This window comes from Rhinolophus sinicus, chromosome 13 (assembly GCF_057876585.1).
Source record: "Rhinolophus sinicus isolate RSI-liver-muscle chromosome 13, RSI-T2T, whole genome shotgun sequence".
NCBI classification, from domain to species: domain Eukaryota; kingdom Metazoa; phylum Chordata; class Mammalia; order Chiroptera; family Rhinolophidae; genus Rhinolophus; species Rhinolophus sinicus.
Genome location: NC_142513.1, coordinates 31,089,145 through 31,104,904, shown reverse-complemented (window position 1 = coordinate 31,104,904; position 15,760 = coordinate 31,089,145). Strand labels below are relative to the sequence as shown.

At 40.8% G+C, this 15,760-nt stretch overlaps 1 protein-coding gene across 4 annotated transcripts in view; it reads right to left on the bottom strand.

The window, feature by feature from the left end:
• SNAP25 (synaptosome associated protein 25) overlaps positions 1 to 15,760 on the bottom strand; it is an 80,743-nt gene that overhangs the window by 33,288 nt on the left and 31,695 nt on the right. Inside the window, exon 2 of one of the 4 annotated variants that reach the window (XM_019734893.3) lies at positions 1,118 to 1,251. The exons of the other annotated variants lie outside the window; for them this stretch is intronic. The gene's annotated coding sequence lies outside the window, so the exon portion shown is untranslated. The remainder of the gene's footprint in view (positions 1 to 1,117; positions 1,252 to 15,760) is intronic. 4 annotated transcript variants of the gene reach the window in all.

Here is a 15,760-nt window from a genome sequence, read left to right as displayed (position 1 = left end):
TATGTCTGTGATTTGGGAGGAAGGCTGCTGATGAGACTGACAGATGCACAGCATTTCTAAGCTGTAAAAACAACGTTCCCTCACCTAGTGAGGATGGAGGGGGAATAGACATGGAGCGCACCTGTAGGTCCTCTGTTAGGATGGTTAATGCCAGTGATTTCTAAATTATCCCATAAACTCCAAACCCAAGCATATTAACATTTGAGGAGATAGCATCTGAGAGGCATAATAATGTTGATTAATGGTAATTTCAGTAGCTGAAAGGATGTTAATAGTGAACTGGCATTTATTATCTATGGAACACTTCACTCATGTTAGCACATTAAACCTCCATCCTGTGTATTGCCTGAGCTGGTAGTGTGGCCTCAGCCAGCAAAGCCTGCTTAGTAAGTGAGGAAATAAGAAGCAGAGCCACTCAAAACTATTCCCTGGGGCTCTGATGTAAGACAATCTCCCGGGCCACTAAGGCCCAACAGCATTCTATTAATTATCTCAAATCACCAGTATTTAGCTAAGGGTCTGGCCCCTAGTAGGTGTTCAATTTATGTTAATTGATTTATTGAATGAATGACTGAAAGAACAGTTCTGACACCCGCAGGTGGCATTTAATGTTCCCAAATCAGCAATTTTCCAGATATGGTCTACAGCAGTGCTTCTAAAACGTCAACAGGTCTCAGAATCGCCAGAAACCTTATTAAAACAGACTGCTGGCTTCCACTCTCAGAGATTCTGAGTCAGTCGCTCCGAGATGGGGTACCAGGTTCTGCATCTCTAACAAGCCCCCAGGCAATGCTGATGCTGTTGGTCCACAGACTGCACTTGTCGGAGCTCCTGTCTATAGGACACTCTCTCGTGGAATGTTAATAAATGTCACCAGGTGGGGAGACAGGAAGGTTCTGTAGTCATACAGAGTGAGGAAACAGTGGGCTCAACCAGAGACTTCAGGGAATTGTGGCCAAATCCAGCTCACTGTCTGTTTTTATATTGGCCATGATCAAAAGATGGTTGTTACATTTTTAAATGGTCAAAAAGATTCAAAGAAGAATGCTTTGTTCATGTGAAAAATTATATGAGATCAAGTTTCAGGGTCCATAAATAACATTTTATCGGAGCATACCTATGCCTCTTGGTTCCACTATCGTCGATGGCTTATTTCAGGCTGCAATGGTAGAGCTGAGTGGTTGCAAGAGACCCGTTGGCCCTCAAAGCTGAAAATATTTACTCTCTGGAAAACATTTGCTGATCCCTGGGCTAAATAAAATTAAACAAAAAATCCTTTAAGCATTCCTTATCAGACTTTCATATCCACAAAGCATTGCACATTTCCTGTAGACAGGCACAGTGTGTGGTGTTTTTTGTTCTGTCTGTATTTGTCTGTAGAATTCCCTTTTCATGGAGCTTCCCATAATGGGGTTCATATTTCCTAGACCATATTTTAAAACAAGAGAGGATGCATGGAGTAAAATACAAAAATGAATTTACCTTTGATTGACTATCCTTACAGGTTTTTAGGACTACAAATCAGATTTAATCCATGGGATTAATCGTGAAGTTCTGGGGTGCCTGCCAAGCCCTCACAAAGATTCCTAATTTCCATGACCACCTGCAGACCAAGGTTCCCAGCCCCAGCAGCACCATGTCAGAGATAGAAACACCTGAGGGTCTGTCGCTTTCAAGGTATGTAGTACAAAGTGAGCTGGCTGCAGTTATTCTACGATGTCAGGCATAATTTGTAAAGCTTTTCATTCTCTAATGCTGCATCCAAGTCTACTTGAGCCTCACACTAGACACAGGGCAGATGGATTCCAGAGATAGCCCTCTCTCCCTCATTAAGGGGTTTATTTATTTACATGCGTTCGGCTGAGACTGCTTTCTTGATGTAGTGTCTGAACTCAAATATGAGGTTAGGACCCAGGAAGAAGAGATGAGAGTGGTAATAAGGGGTGTGTATTTTTGATATATCAGGTGGACAGAGACATAGATGGCTACTATGCTGGGGACATTGGCCATTATTCCAGGTGTCACAGGGCAGGAACATCTTGGGAAGGTGTAATTCTCTCCATGTTTCATCTTTTAGTTAATAAAAAAAACCCCAACGAACCTATTACTATATATGAGCATATGAACATCTATCGGCTGAATTATCACAGAGTGCTGAAACCTACATCTTGATGTCTCCCCACATTGCTAATCATTTAAACAAAGCTTCTGCAGGGTAGATCTCCCCTCCTGTAGACCCTGCCTGCTTTCTGGTGGAATTCAACAAAAGTTTATTAAAGACTCAACAAAATTCAACAGAAGCTTATTAAAGACTCACAATATTCAACAAAGCCCCAAGAAGAACAAAGGGACTTTATAAACCATGTAGGACAATTCTCCTTAATTATTAATAAAAATAACACCAACACTTATTGAGGGCTTACTCTGCAGGGCACTCTTAAGTGCTTTTCACATAATAACTTACATAAACGTTAAATTATATATAGTGTGCATACTATTACCATCCCCATGTTGTAGATTAGAAAACAAGCTTAGAAGTAACTCTCCATTCACACACATATGAATTTCAGATCAGGAATTTGGCTTATTTTCAAAGAATATTTCTTATCAAACATGCATTGATATTTTATCTTTTAATTTTTTTATTATTATTGAGGAATTTTGGGGGAACAGTGTGTTTTTCCAGGATGTCAAGTAGTTGTTTTTTATCAATCTAGTTGTGGGGGTGCGCAGCGCAGCTCCAAGTCAAGTTGTTGTTTCTCAATCTAATTGTGGAGGGCACAGCTCACTGGCCCATGTGGGACTCGAACCGGTGACATTGCTGTTATGAGCACCACGCTCTAACCACGGAGCCAACTGGCCGTCCACCTGTGGCTCAGTTCCAAGCTCAAGCCGTTGTTTTCAATCTAGTTGTGGAGGGTGCAGTTCACTGGCCCATGTGGGAATCGAACCGGCAACCTCACTGTTAACAGCTTGCTCTCTAACCAACTGAGCCATCCGGCTGCCCCTTGTCTTTTAATTTAAGACTGGAAATACTTTATTCTTAGCTTCATTTATATATTGGAAAATAATACAGAGTGTAGGCACACCTCAGTATTTCCCAGCTTTTGATATTATTTATCATTTCCACCTATGTTTTTAATCTCCAGCCCTTTTTCTTCCTTGTCTTTAGTCTTATTTCCCTTTTCTCCCTCAGATGTGTTATTGTGTTGTTCTTTTTATATCTTCTTGAAATGATGAAAGATTAATTTGTTTTACCTTTTTCTTGTTTTTGGTACAATATATTTATTGCTATAAATTGTCCTCTGTATTATAGTGGCCCTATCCTATAGGTTTTGGAATATAATATGGCTTTTGTTATTTACTTCTAAATAGTTTTAAATTTTATTTTTAATTTCTTCCGTAATTGAAGAGTTATTTGAATGTATGATTTAAAATTTATATAATATGGTTTATTATTTTTTTTATTTTTTGTAATTTCTAATTTTGTTTTCATTATGGCCAGTGAAGGTGGCCCACATGATTTTTTGTGTTTGAAATTTGGTGAGATTTCCTTTGTACCTAACACATGGTTAATTTCTGAGAATGTTTAATTTGCATTTGAAGAGAAAGTCTATTCTATCTTTGACTCTATCTAGCTCCTTACCTACATCAAATCAAGCTGAAAAGGAGGATTTGTTATTTAAACTCCGTGAAATCCTTAGGCAACTTGATCTATTGGTTTCTGTGTATTCATGTCTCCCATAGTAATTGTAGCTCTACCAATTTCTTCTTATATTTCAGCCCATTTTTCCTTTTTACATTTTGCAGCTGCATTCTCATATATATAGGCCCATGATTGCTACTTTCTCATGGTGGAGTGTAGCTTTTATCAATATTAAAGATTAGTATTGTACTCTTGTATCCCATTTCACTGTTATTATGTTGCACAACTTTGGTCAAACTCGAGGGACAGAGATTTAGGTCTTAGACATATCCCTTTCATCTTCGTAAAACAAACCAAAAAAACAAAAAACAAACAAACAAAAAGAAAAAACAGTAAACCAGTATTACGCACCTAAGCTGTGGGAGCTCTCATTTGGTTTATGACTCAGAATCCAACAGTGAGGCAGTCACCTGCTTTCCTTGTGTTTTTGTCCTTACCTTCTAGAAGGAGTCAGCAATTGGATGTGTATGGAGGCAGTACTTTATTAACACTGGATGAAATTTCTCCTTGAAGTTAATGGAACTGTAAGACCCAAAATGCCTACTCTAAGGAATAGCGAAGCACAGTGACAGCTGCTGAAACAAGTCCCTAAGATTCCTCAAGTGAGTTGGGGGCATTTTCTATTCTGAATAATAAGAAGTCACTCTAGGTTTGAAACAGCCTTTCTTGAGTAAGAAAAATCAGCTGAATTTATTTCAACGTTCTATACCAAAATATTATGCACAATAATAGTCATTTGTTGAGCACTTTCTATGTGATAATTGGAATCAAACCAGGAACTTTATATAAAACTGGGGGGGGGTTTATATAGGAACCCCAAACCTTTGCTACTGCAAATGTTGTCCCCAGCCCAGCAGGATCAGCCTCACCTGGGAACTTGCTAGAAACACGGAATCTTAGTCTCCATCCCACACTTCCTGGGCCAGACCACCTACTGCACATGATCACCAAGCATCAGAAGTTAGAGATTTGCTGCTCTAAACCACATTATCTCCATAATAAGCATGAAAAGAATGAAGTACAAGTTGACTTGATAACCAACCAAGATCAGAGAGGGGGTTGATGGAAGAGGCTGAGTGTCCCACCTCGGGGAGCCTGACTCTGTGCCTGTATGTCCGCTGCTGCCCCACATGCCATTATTTTACTTTGCCCATTCGACAGGACCTGTAGACTCCAGCAGCCTTTGCCTTCCCAGCGGACTGAAAGCTCCATGGTGTCATGATTTCCAAACGTCTCTCAACAGTGTCCTGCACTCGGAAGGTGGACACACTGGTTGATTTTCATGAGATGAAGTCTTTCATTCAGAAAACAAAGGGAAGATGCTTATCAGAAAAGGCACACTGGAGACTTTCCATCTTCCCTAAATAACAGTCTGTGAAGGTTAAGACTTGCTCTTTAAGATACTTTGAGCTCAAAAGGGAGAAAACATTGAGGATTTTGAGTATTGGAAACCACAGATTGTCCTAATAAATTCTTCTCCCTCTGAAAATGGTGATAGCTAAAGTGCATGTCTTAATGTTCAACGAAGGCCCAGAGCAAAGAATAATTTTAGCAGATAACAGGCAGCAAGGTTTTGTTTACACTTCTATTATTCAAAATGGCCGTTTCTTAAATCTTGTGTCAATGGTTGTGTAAATTCTTTAAAGTGAAGACTAAACTTGGTTCCCTGTTCTTTCATTTTGAACATTTTTGTGCATGAAATTCAACCTTCTCCTCTTTTTATAGTGGACACTACTGGTTTTAATAAATTTCTTAGTTGAGTCAAAAGATTGTCTTTGAAACATGAAAAATAAATAGCTCATGAATGAACTGATTTGCCATCTTACATCCATTTTACGCCTATTATCTGGTTCATGGATAAGTCACAGGTGCTCGTAACTTGGCTTCTCAGTAGCGCGGCCTGAGGTTTCCTTGCATCTAATCCTTTCTAGTTGCCTGTTAAAATGCAGATTCCCAGTCACATCACCTATGGAAAGAGATCTAGAAAGGTGGGGCTAGAATTTGCATTTTCAACAACCACCATAGGTTCTTCTTATGCCCCCAGAATGGGAGGTTTCATGCACAGCAGCATGTAGAGCTGAAGGGCTTTGCAAATGTCCAATGGGAAACTGATAAGGCTACGATAAAACCATCTAGAAATTTGAGTACATGGTTCTGTAGCATTTAGAAAGCCATCTTGATCTGAGGTTGCCTCCTTCTTGTCTCCCTACCGTATTCTTCTCAATATTTGATGGTATAGAATTTAGCTAATGAAACATCTCAAGTGACAGATATTTCAACCAGCTCATAGAATTGTCATCATCTCCCTGCATGTTGCTGAGGGGATGCACTGACTACCATTAGGGCCCAATTCCTTTCAAACTTGGCTTATTTATTTTCCAAACCACCTCACCCACCTCATTTCTTAATGGGACTCTATGTCTATACACCTGGATATATAAACAGATACAGTCCTGATATGGTTTCTCTTGAGAAGGGAAACCTGACTTCACCAATGAGCCCCTTCCCTGGGCTATTCTGGGATTAATGACAGCATGGCTGACAGGCAGCTTGGCTTGGTTTTTGGTTTTTAGGGACCTGGGTCTGGGGTGGCCTGGCATTTCAATGCAGCCAGCGTTGGCATCTTGTAATTGCAACAGGGCAGCCAGCCACAACCAACACTGATTATGCATAAATTCCCCCTTTTCAAATTGCCAATGTTTCCTTTGTCTGCTTTGCAAGTGCCCAAATGGGTGTTTAGCACTGAGGTTTGTATTATGCAACAGTTCCTGATTGTTTACTTGGAGCTGAAGCAAGAAGGACTCACTGACCAGGAGAGAGGGGAGGGCAGAACTGAAACTCATCTCATTTACACTGATCATAGTCAAAGCAAACCACAGTAATTGGTTCATCCATTTAACCAATATTTACTGAGTGCTACTGTTAGTGCAGCTACATCTGGCTCACAGCTGGAGTGGAATGGCTTTCTCTAAAGAATGGCTGTAGGAGCTCGGGCTAGGAGCCTTTTGCTCTCAGATTTCCTCCTCCATCTTGTCTAGGACACAGCTGACAAAAATGTCTGCAAGGTATGAACCAAAAATGGCATTCTATGGAAAGTAACTTCACAGGGTGATCTGATCATAAATTCCTTACTGGGCAGGTCATGGTGGGTAATTACACCCCAGGCATATATAATAACTTCTTTAGTAGAAGGCTTATCTTTGCCTTAAGCAAGCCCTGTCCATTGTTTCTGTGCATCTAGGTTAACACACTTAGAAATGCCCCCTTTTAGACCCCTCAACAGAGCACATAATCTTGTTATTATAAGTGTTTTGTAATCCCATCCCCACATTGCTCCCCCCCCACCTCCATGTAATCTTTCTTACATTCCCTCCTTATTTTCAAATGCATAAAAAAAACTGCAAACTTTGATTCTGAGAAGCATTTATCTCAGTCTGTTGAGATCTTGCTTCTAGGTATAGACTCTGGCTCAAATAAACTCTTAGAACAATTCTCAACAGGTTTGGACGTTCGTTACATTGACAAAGGTAGTTGGCTTGGTTCCTGGGAGAAGGGTGATATCCATATAGGACTAACACTTGGCCACATGAAAAAGAAGTCTTATTATGGCCTAAATAAAATGATTCCACTCAGGACTCCATGAACAGAAAGAATCCTAGACCAGGCAGAAAGACCCTCATTTTGATTGAAACAAACTCTTTGTGCCCATGTGACCAGATTAATGGTGAGAAGGAAGACCCTGTATATTCTGGCTCACTGATAGTCTTGCCTTCACTAGTGGATGTTGTTGATGCTCTGCTCAGCCCCCGGGATCTCCCTCACTGTTCTGTATGGTGGTCCCCCAGTTTCTGCACATTCCACTCCTGACTCATGCCCATGACGCTCTTCGTAAGACCACCTTAAGAGCTGTTTCATCCGATTCACTGAAAGCTGCACATATACCTGGATCTCCCAGGGCAGATCCATAGCTAGCAACTGAATGGCACAGGAGTATGGATGCCCAGCTTTTTTTGCTTTAAGGCGAGGCACACCATGAGGTATAATGGACATTCCAAAATTTCGCTTGGGGTCATGCCAAAGCTAGGACCTCACCTGTGAGCCTTTTATGCAAGGTGCTTTAGAGAGTGACTGAAAGAACAGAAAGCTGGGACATGGCATTGGTAGAACAGGTTGTCCAACTAGGATTGTGCCCTCTTTGTCATAAATGTTTGCATGGAGGGCAGAATTCATCCTGAGGCTTGTTTTCCTTGTAACATAATACCTAGTTTAAAAGTCACGGGAGAAGAGACCTGCAAACATCACCTACTCTAACTGTTGGCTGCAGATATCTACTAAGTACTTACTGAGAATACCAAATTGGCAGAGGGCAATTTACAACAGACTGCAAGGAACAAAACCATCAGTACTCGGGAGAAGTTGTAAGAAAACAGAGTTTGGGTCACTAAAGAACCTTGAAGAGATCTGTCCAAAGTCTGGGTTGGAAACTTTGAATGAAGTGAATTCCAGTTCTTGGAAATACACAAGGAAAGACTAGTGGCCTCTGGTGGTCAAGATTCAGTGAAGAGAAGGGGTCACTGGATCCAATGATGTGTAATTTCCTTTCCAAGGTTGAGGTCGCTGGCCTATGAAGGAAAGTGTATTTAAGGTATTGGTGCTACAAGCCTAATCCCCCAGTAAATCCCCAGGGGAAATGGGATTTGCTGAGTAGCTGGGGCAAATCCTTTAACATGACTCCTCAGTGTCCCCTTCTTCCCTAGGTAGTCACAGAGATGAGAATTTTGATGGACCCAACTCTACCTCCTTGTCCCTTTTGATTTGCCAGGCAGGAAGCCACACCATCTGCTTCTCCGTATCAAAGGATCCACTGTGGTTGAAACGAGGAAGACATTCCCTAAGTGGACAAACTCTCAGGAAGATGACTCACTTGCAAAGTCAGCTTCACAGAGGTGACAAAACCAAACATGCCAACCTAACAGTCATTTCGTAGATTAATCTGACAATCTCATAACAAACAACACAGGTATTCACCCTGGACTTAATAATTTTTACCTTTGATTGAGACAGTTTTTCTTTTCTTTTTTTTTTCTTTGCCTAAGATAACAGTTCTGCTATGTCTTTTCTTGAAGCAGCCGGGACCTACAAACACAATTTCACTCTAAACAAACTCATATGCACCGACCTACTAAGCAGCTAAGCTAAGAAACTCATGGAAAATTATTTGCTCTAAAAATGAACTCACTGCAGGGTTTCTTTAAATAGCAAAGCTCCTTACTTAAATTGTAGCATTTTATAGATCATTAAATACTTGACAAAGAGAATGGGAACAAAAAAACTAAAAAGTCTGGCCGAAGTGTCAGGAGTCCCAGCTGATGGCAGAAGAACTCCAATTGATGTTAAAGTGTCTCTGAAATGATGTGAAAGTCGATGGGAACAAAAGACTGATTTATAAAATTAGATTTACCCAAATCTCTAGTAGCTTAAGGTAAGTAACTAGTGTGACTGTAACTACCCCATTATAAATCTGGCTTCTGAAGTCACTCAGTTTCACATTCACTATCAAGGAGTGGATTTAAAAAGCACTTTGGTTTAGACCTAGTTCACAGAGGGCATGGGGAATTTTACAAACCACACTGCAAGCATGTCCTGAGGACATCAGAAGGAAGGAAGCTTTCTGTGGCCAAATGATAAGATGCTGGATAAATCTCCACTCGATGTGAGCTTCCTGTGTTCACTTCCATCATTGAATGTGTGTTTGATTATGAGTAGTTTCAAGGTACAATTTCAAAAGTTAAAAACATTACTCTCATAAAAATATAGAGTGAATACATGTCAAAGATTTATTAAACATATTAATAACAGAACCAACAAGATGATAAAGCTGGTTCAAATAAAATTCATATATAATAATGTTAGAATGAGATTGCTAAATTAGATACAAAGCTAGTTAACATCTTGTGGGCAAAAAAAAAAAAAAAAGTTACCCTGTAACTTTTATAGCTATATTTTCTACTAGACAGAAATTATTTATCATATAAAATCTCCAAGTTAACAAATATGTAATGTCAGAGTCTGGAGCCTGATCAAAAGTTAATAGTTGAAAAACAAAAGAATTAAATAGTCATTGGATGGGTCCATTAGACATGCATTCATCCTTTTGTCTTATTTCCAAATTTTGGATAATTTGTCTTAATAACAGAAACAGGTGAGTTTCTCCTTGGGCACTACATCATGAAATTTGGTAGCAGTGGGGTGACTGGTTTGTTCCGTTGGTTAGAGCGGGGTGCTCTTAACAACAAGGTTGCCGGTTTGATCCCCACCTGGTCCACTGTGAGCTGCACCCTTCACAACTACATTGAAACAACTACTTGACTTGGAGCTGATGGGTCCTGGAAAAACACACTTAAATAAATCAAAAAGTTAAAAAGAAAAGAAATTTGGTAGCAGCCGCCAGGTAAACTTGTGCTTTTGGATATTCATGCTTCTCCTAGGGCACTTAGTGAAGAAGAGCTAAAAAAAATAAGTAAAATAAATAAATAAAATCTTTTGCCCATGGTTCTCAAAACTAGTGGTGGGGAAAGGGGTAAGGGGCAAAATTAAATCTCTTGGGGAGCTTTAAAAAAACCCAGAAGCACAATCAACACCCCAGTTCAAATCAATGAGAATCTCTGAGAATGGGTCACAGACAGTGGTCTATTTTAAAGCTCTCCCGGTGCTGCCATGAACATATTTATACACAAACTTTACTTACTGCTTGGATTATTTCCTTACAATAGATTTTTGAGAGGAGATTTACAGATCAAAGAAAATAAGTGTTTTAAAGACATCTGTGACATATTACCAAACGCTCTCTACTTAAAGACATCTGAGACATATTACCAAATGCTTAAGGCTTATCACTATACACTTTTTAACTGATGATTTTCTCAATTTTATTTCTAAAATATTTACATATTCTAAAAATAGTTAAAAATTCATTTTTAGTCTTTCTCAATGGTCGTTTTTAATTTAACTTTTCAATCCAGCTAAAATTTATTTTAGTGTGTATTTGGAAAGAGTTAAAGCTCTAATTTGATGTTTTTCCAAACAGCCCCTTTTCTCAATATCATGTATGGAATAATTTATATTTTCTCCATAGTTCATTATACAAAGAAGTTTGCAATATAATATGTAGGTTAGTTCAGTGTATTTTGTAATAGTGGAGAGACTCACAGAAGCATATCAAAAAGACTGAAACTCTGAGCAAACTATTTTCGTGTATTCTTGTCTCAATTTTAACTATTACTAAGTCTTAGAGCTCTCTAGTTCTGGTGTTAACTCTCACTTACTTGTAAGAACTCTTAGGTGTTGAAAAACAACTCAAAGCTCATCTTCTCTAAGATGGCGTTAATCTGTCTGCAAGCAGCTTGCAACTTTGCCAATAACAGGCCTGCCTAAATCCATCTGTTCTACTTTATTCTCTCTCTGTAATATCGGATACACCCTCGCATTCTCTATGAAGTAAAGGTTTTCTACGTAATGTCCCAGACTGACTTATTGCCAATTCTGAATTTAGTGGGATCAATTTTTATTTTTTATATATACAGTGGTACCTTGCTTTTCGAACGTAATCCATTCCGGAAGACCGTTCGACTTCTGAAACGTTTGAAAACAGCCGACAGCTAGGCCTCAGGATCTTACACTCAGCGGAAGCCGTGTGACATGTTCGACTTCCGAGGCATATTCGAAAACCGAAGCATTTACTTCCGGGTTTATGGTGTTCATAAACCGCAATGTTCGTCAATGGAGACGTTCGAAAACCAAGGTACCAGTGTGTGTGCGTGTGTGTGTATAATATTATTTCTATAATAATATAGTCTCATTGTTCTGTGCTTAATAGCCCTATTTAAAATCATTAAATGAAGCCTGAAGTTATCAAAGCCACATTACACAAAGGAAAAGGAGGATGGAATTTTTAATCATGCTCAAGAAAACAAACATTTTCAATGAACACAGGACACAAGTCTTCTCCTATCTCATAAAATACCTCTATTAAATCACAGGAAAAGTAGACTTGCCTACGGTGGGGACAGAGCCAGGAGTACAGTTTCCAGGCTCTCGGCCTCACGTGGAAAGGTGCTAGCTCAGGTAGTAAATGGCCGTCAACTGTGATTGGATGGCCATCAGCTGTGGCTAGTTGGCCGTCAGCTGTAACCAGTGAGCCATTGGCCACTAATATAACTGCCGTGGCTATGCTAGCAGAAAATGGGGGCTAGCAAGAAGATGGTGGCTGAGCCTGCAAGCGGCGCAGTGAGGGTTGCGAACAGTGTGGCTCCTGCTTCCTGTGTCTCCAACCCAGCCTCCAGTGAGAATATAGTGGTATGACTCCCCTACCTATGGCTCCGTGGGTGTTCCTTGTTGGCCTCACCATGTCCTGCGTTCTTATGTGGGGAGCGGGAGCTGAGACCCCGCAGGCCGCCCTGCACGACACCTACTAAGTTATTTTCAATGAGTTTTTGTCATTAGCACTATTACGTTTTATTAACTGTTGAGTCTGAGAAACCTTTATTGTGCATCTCCTATTGCCAGGCATTATACAGACCACTAGTGATTTTGTGTTACAAAAAGAAATAGCTGACTTCAGTGAATTTCCACCCACAGCCCTGAGAAGGCAGAGGAAGGTGTGTTTGTGTGTGTGTGTGTGTGTGTGTGTGTGTGTGTGTTTTACTGTTCCAGAAACTGGGGGGAGCTTACCCTGACCCATTTACCATCTCCCACCCAACCTCTGTCTTAATTAAGGAGTTAATGGCTCATTTGAAAGATACGTGCACGATGGTGGACAAGAAGTAAGGATGTTGTCTGTGTTCAGGGGAGAAGACATCACTTGACGGCCCTTTAAGCGATCAAATTTTGAAGTGCTTTCCAACACCAAACAGGCCATGTGAGACCATCCCTACTTCTGGAAATCTGGCAGATTGGTGGTCTCTGTCATTGGACTCACCCCAGGCCCATTTGGATTTTGTAATCCGGAAAACTCGAATGTGCAAACTTTCAGATCTTTCTCTTACCAAAGTCAAAGCTGCGGGCTGCCCTGACACCTTCTAGGGAAGCGATGCCTCGATGTCATTTCAGGTGCCCTTAGCGAGCAAACGCTTGTGCTGAGGAGTCCCATCGTGTCTCAGCAAGCTTTCGCTTTAAATGAAGAAATAGCAGAAGCCTCAGACCCCTTGCTGTGGCTGAGAGGCAGGAGGAAGCTGAGGGAACTTTTCCAAGATCAGTGAGGCACAGAGCAGGCTGTCTCTCTTTTGGGAGAAGTTCCTGAGGCTCTGGGACAGCCCAATGCTTAAAAAAAAGGTTCCAGACTCCAGGCAGGCCTGACTAGCTCGCACCTTGCATTGGGGATATGATTATTTTCCTTGGAGGATTCTGAATGCTGCTTTCTCCACCTACGGCAAGTCCCCAGGCTTCCTATACTGCTTCTCCTCTTGCCACCAAAGTGTTTACAAAGCCAGTAGGTCAAGATGAGGCCAATTGCTCAAAGTAAGCCTGGTTTTGTAGGAACTTCAAAGCAGGACCCTCCTCCTTTGGGATTCCACAAATTCTCTGCAGAGACACTTCTCTCCTGGCAGTGAGAGTGAAGGTAAAAGGAGGTGTCTCCCAGGAGCCAGCGCTGAGCCAAGAATCTATGTGCAGGAGTTTATTGGGGGGACTGCTCCCAGGGGAGAACAGGGAGGATGTGGAGGATGTAGGTGAAAAAGGGGAGGAAGCCAAGGAAGCCAAGCTCACCCTGTAGAGAGCTCTGGAAATGCACCTTAGAATGGACCTCAGAATGCACCTCAAGGCCAGGGAGCTGGGCTTTTGGACTCCCTCCCACACCAGTCAGTTATTGGTGAAAGCCACTGACTGGGAAAGGGGCACAAAAGCTCCCAGGTATTTCTGGCTCTCTGTACGGGCGAGGCTATCCTCTATGGGGTTACACACAGGCAACTGTATGGGTACAGTCATAGGCTGCCTTTAGCAGCCAAACCTGCAGAAGCTGCAGAGTGGGCTGGTAAAAGGAACCCAAGGGGACCTCATGGGGGACCCAGAGTGCCAGCTATAGGAACTCTCTGGGGATAGATTTTCTGGTGCTCTGGGCTGAGCATACCCCAGAACTAGAGAGGAGCCATCTTGCCAGAGGCAGGTGGTAAGCCATCTGTAGGCTCTGTGGGAACATGAGGGCACATCCTGTTTAGGGAATGCTGCCAGTTAGCGGGGTGGAAAGCCTGGCCAGGTCACCCTGAAACCTGCTTGGCCAGGTCCTTGTGGGTGTCAAGACCTTTTCTCCAGTCCCAAGGTATGTCTGTGACATGCAAATCACAGACGGTTTTGTCATAAACCATATGCAGCTGCCAGACAACTTGTGCTGGTACCCAATATACCTTGTACCCAATATACCTTTAGAGTTACTATTGAATGACACCACAACGGGGAATTGTCTTGCATATACAAATCACATTTTCAACCCTCATTACTCTGAGAAGTTCAACAATACTCCTTAGTCTTGCTAAATGTCCAGGACCCTTTGCTGCTCAGTCATTCATTTACAGGCCCTGATAATACTGGAATGAAAACTGAGGCTTAGTGTCTGCGAAACCCTGGTTAGATCCTTGTACATGAAACTCATTACAATAGTCCCAGCAACTCTATGAGGTGGGTGCCTTTATTATCTCCATTTCCCAGATAGGAAACCACAGCACAGAGGGTTGAGTGAATGGCCCTGTGTTCCATAGCTAGTAAGTGCCAGAGTTGGGATTTGAAGCTAGACAGCCTGAATCCAGGATCTCCATGACTGACCACTAAGTTACAGTATTGTGGACATACAGTCCTAAGAGCTTAGGAATAGATTCTGGATGTGAAGAAGCAAGAATTCCATCACGACTTGCTTCAGGCCTGGTGAGTGAATTCTACTTTAAAAGTTAGATCCCACTTTGGTCCTCATTTATTGTTATCACAGTTTATAGGTGAGGAATTGAGGAATGAGAGGCATAAGGTAAAGAAAAGTAAGTTGGTCAAGATCACACAGTTCTTAGTATCTAGGACCTCATTCTTGGTCTATGGTCTTTCTATCCACCATATCATCTCATTCAGGCTCCTTTGCTATCTTCTTCCTTACAAACAATTAAAAACACGGTCCTTAATATTATATGCACCAGGTGCTTTGCTAAGCAGTCTGCATGCATTTTAAAAATTTAATCTTAGTTATATGCGTGTGACATAGCAGTCTATTATTATCTGTATTTTTTTCAGATGGAGAATCTGAGCCTGAAGAGTTTTAAATATTTTGCCCAATGTCACACAATTAACAAGTGGCCAAAAACTAAGTTTCTTTGATTCTAGAATCAATTGCTTTGATTAGTGTCAAGAAAAATTATCCAAAGCTTAGAAACAAAGCAAAAGGATGATAGCATTCTTTTATACCACACTGAAGCATTGACCAATTGGCTCATCCAATGATTATCTAATTTTCTGTTCTTTCTTTGGTTTATTACTTTTTCTCTTTCCCTTTCATCAGCTTTATTGAAGCATAGTTGATATATAATGAATGAACATATTTAAACTGTACAATTTGATACACTTTGTCATCACCAGGAAACTATCATCATGATCAAGGTAATAAATATGTCCATCACCTCCAAAAGTTGTTACTATTTTCTCTTAATTAGAGACCAGATTGTCAAGTTAGATGTTACTTTATAGAAGATTGAGCATGATTTTTATCCTGTAGAGACGTAAATGATTTCTCTTTGGTAGAGAAGATAATCCCAAGTGTTATAGTTTTATTGCCTTATGAACATTAATCAGTTTCATACTTAACTGAACAAATTTTTTAGCATTCCTTTCCTGATTGTCTATATAAATCATTGTTCCTCACATGCTCTGTGAATGAACTTTACCAGCCCACTGGTTTTCTCATTAATGACATGAATGAACCTTTGACATATATAGGCGTACTCACTATATGTTGATAGAAAAGTCATGTTTTAACTCTTTGGAAATTATACTTCGCCACTACCAAGTTTGTGTGTGTCTCTCAGA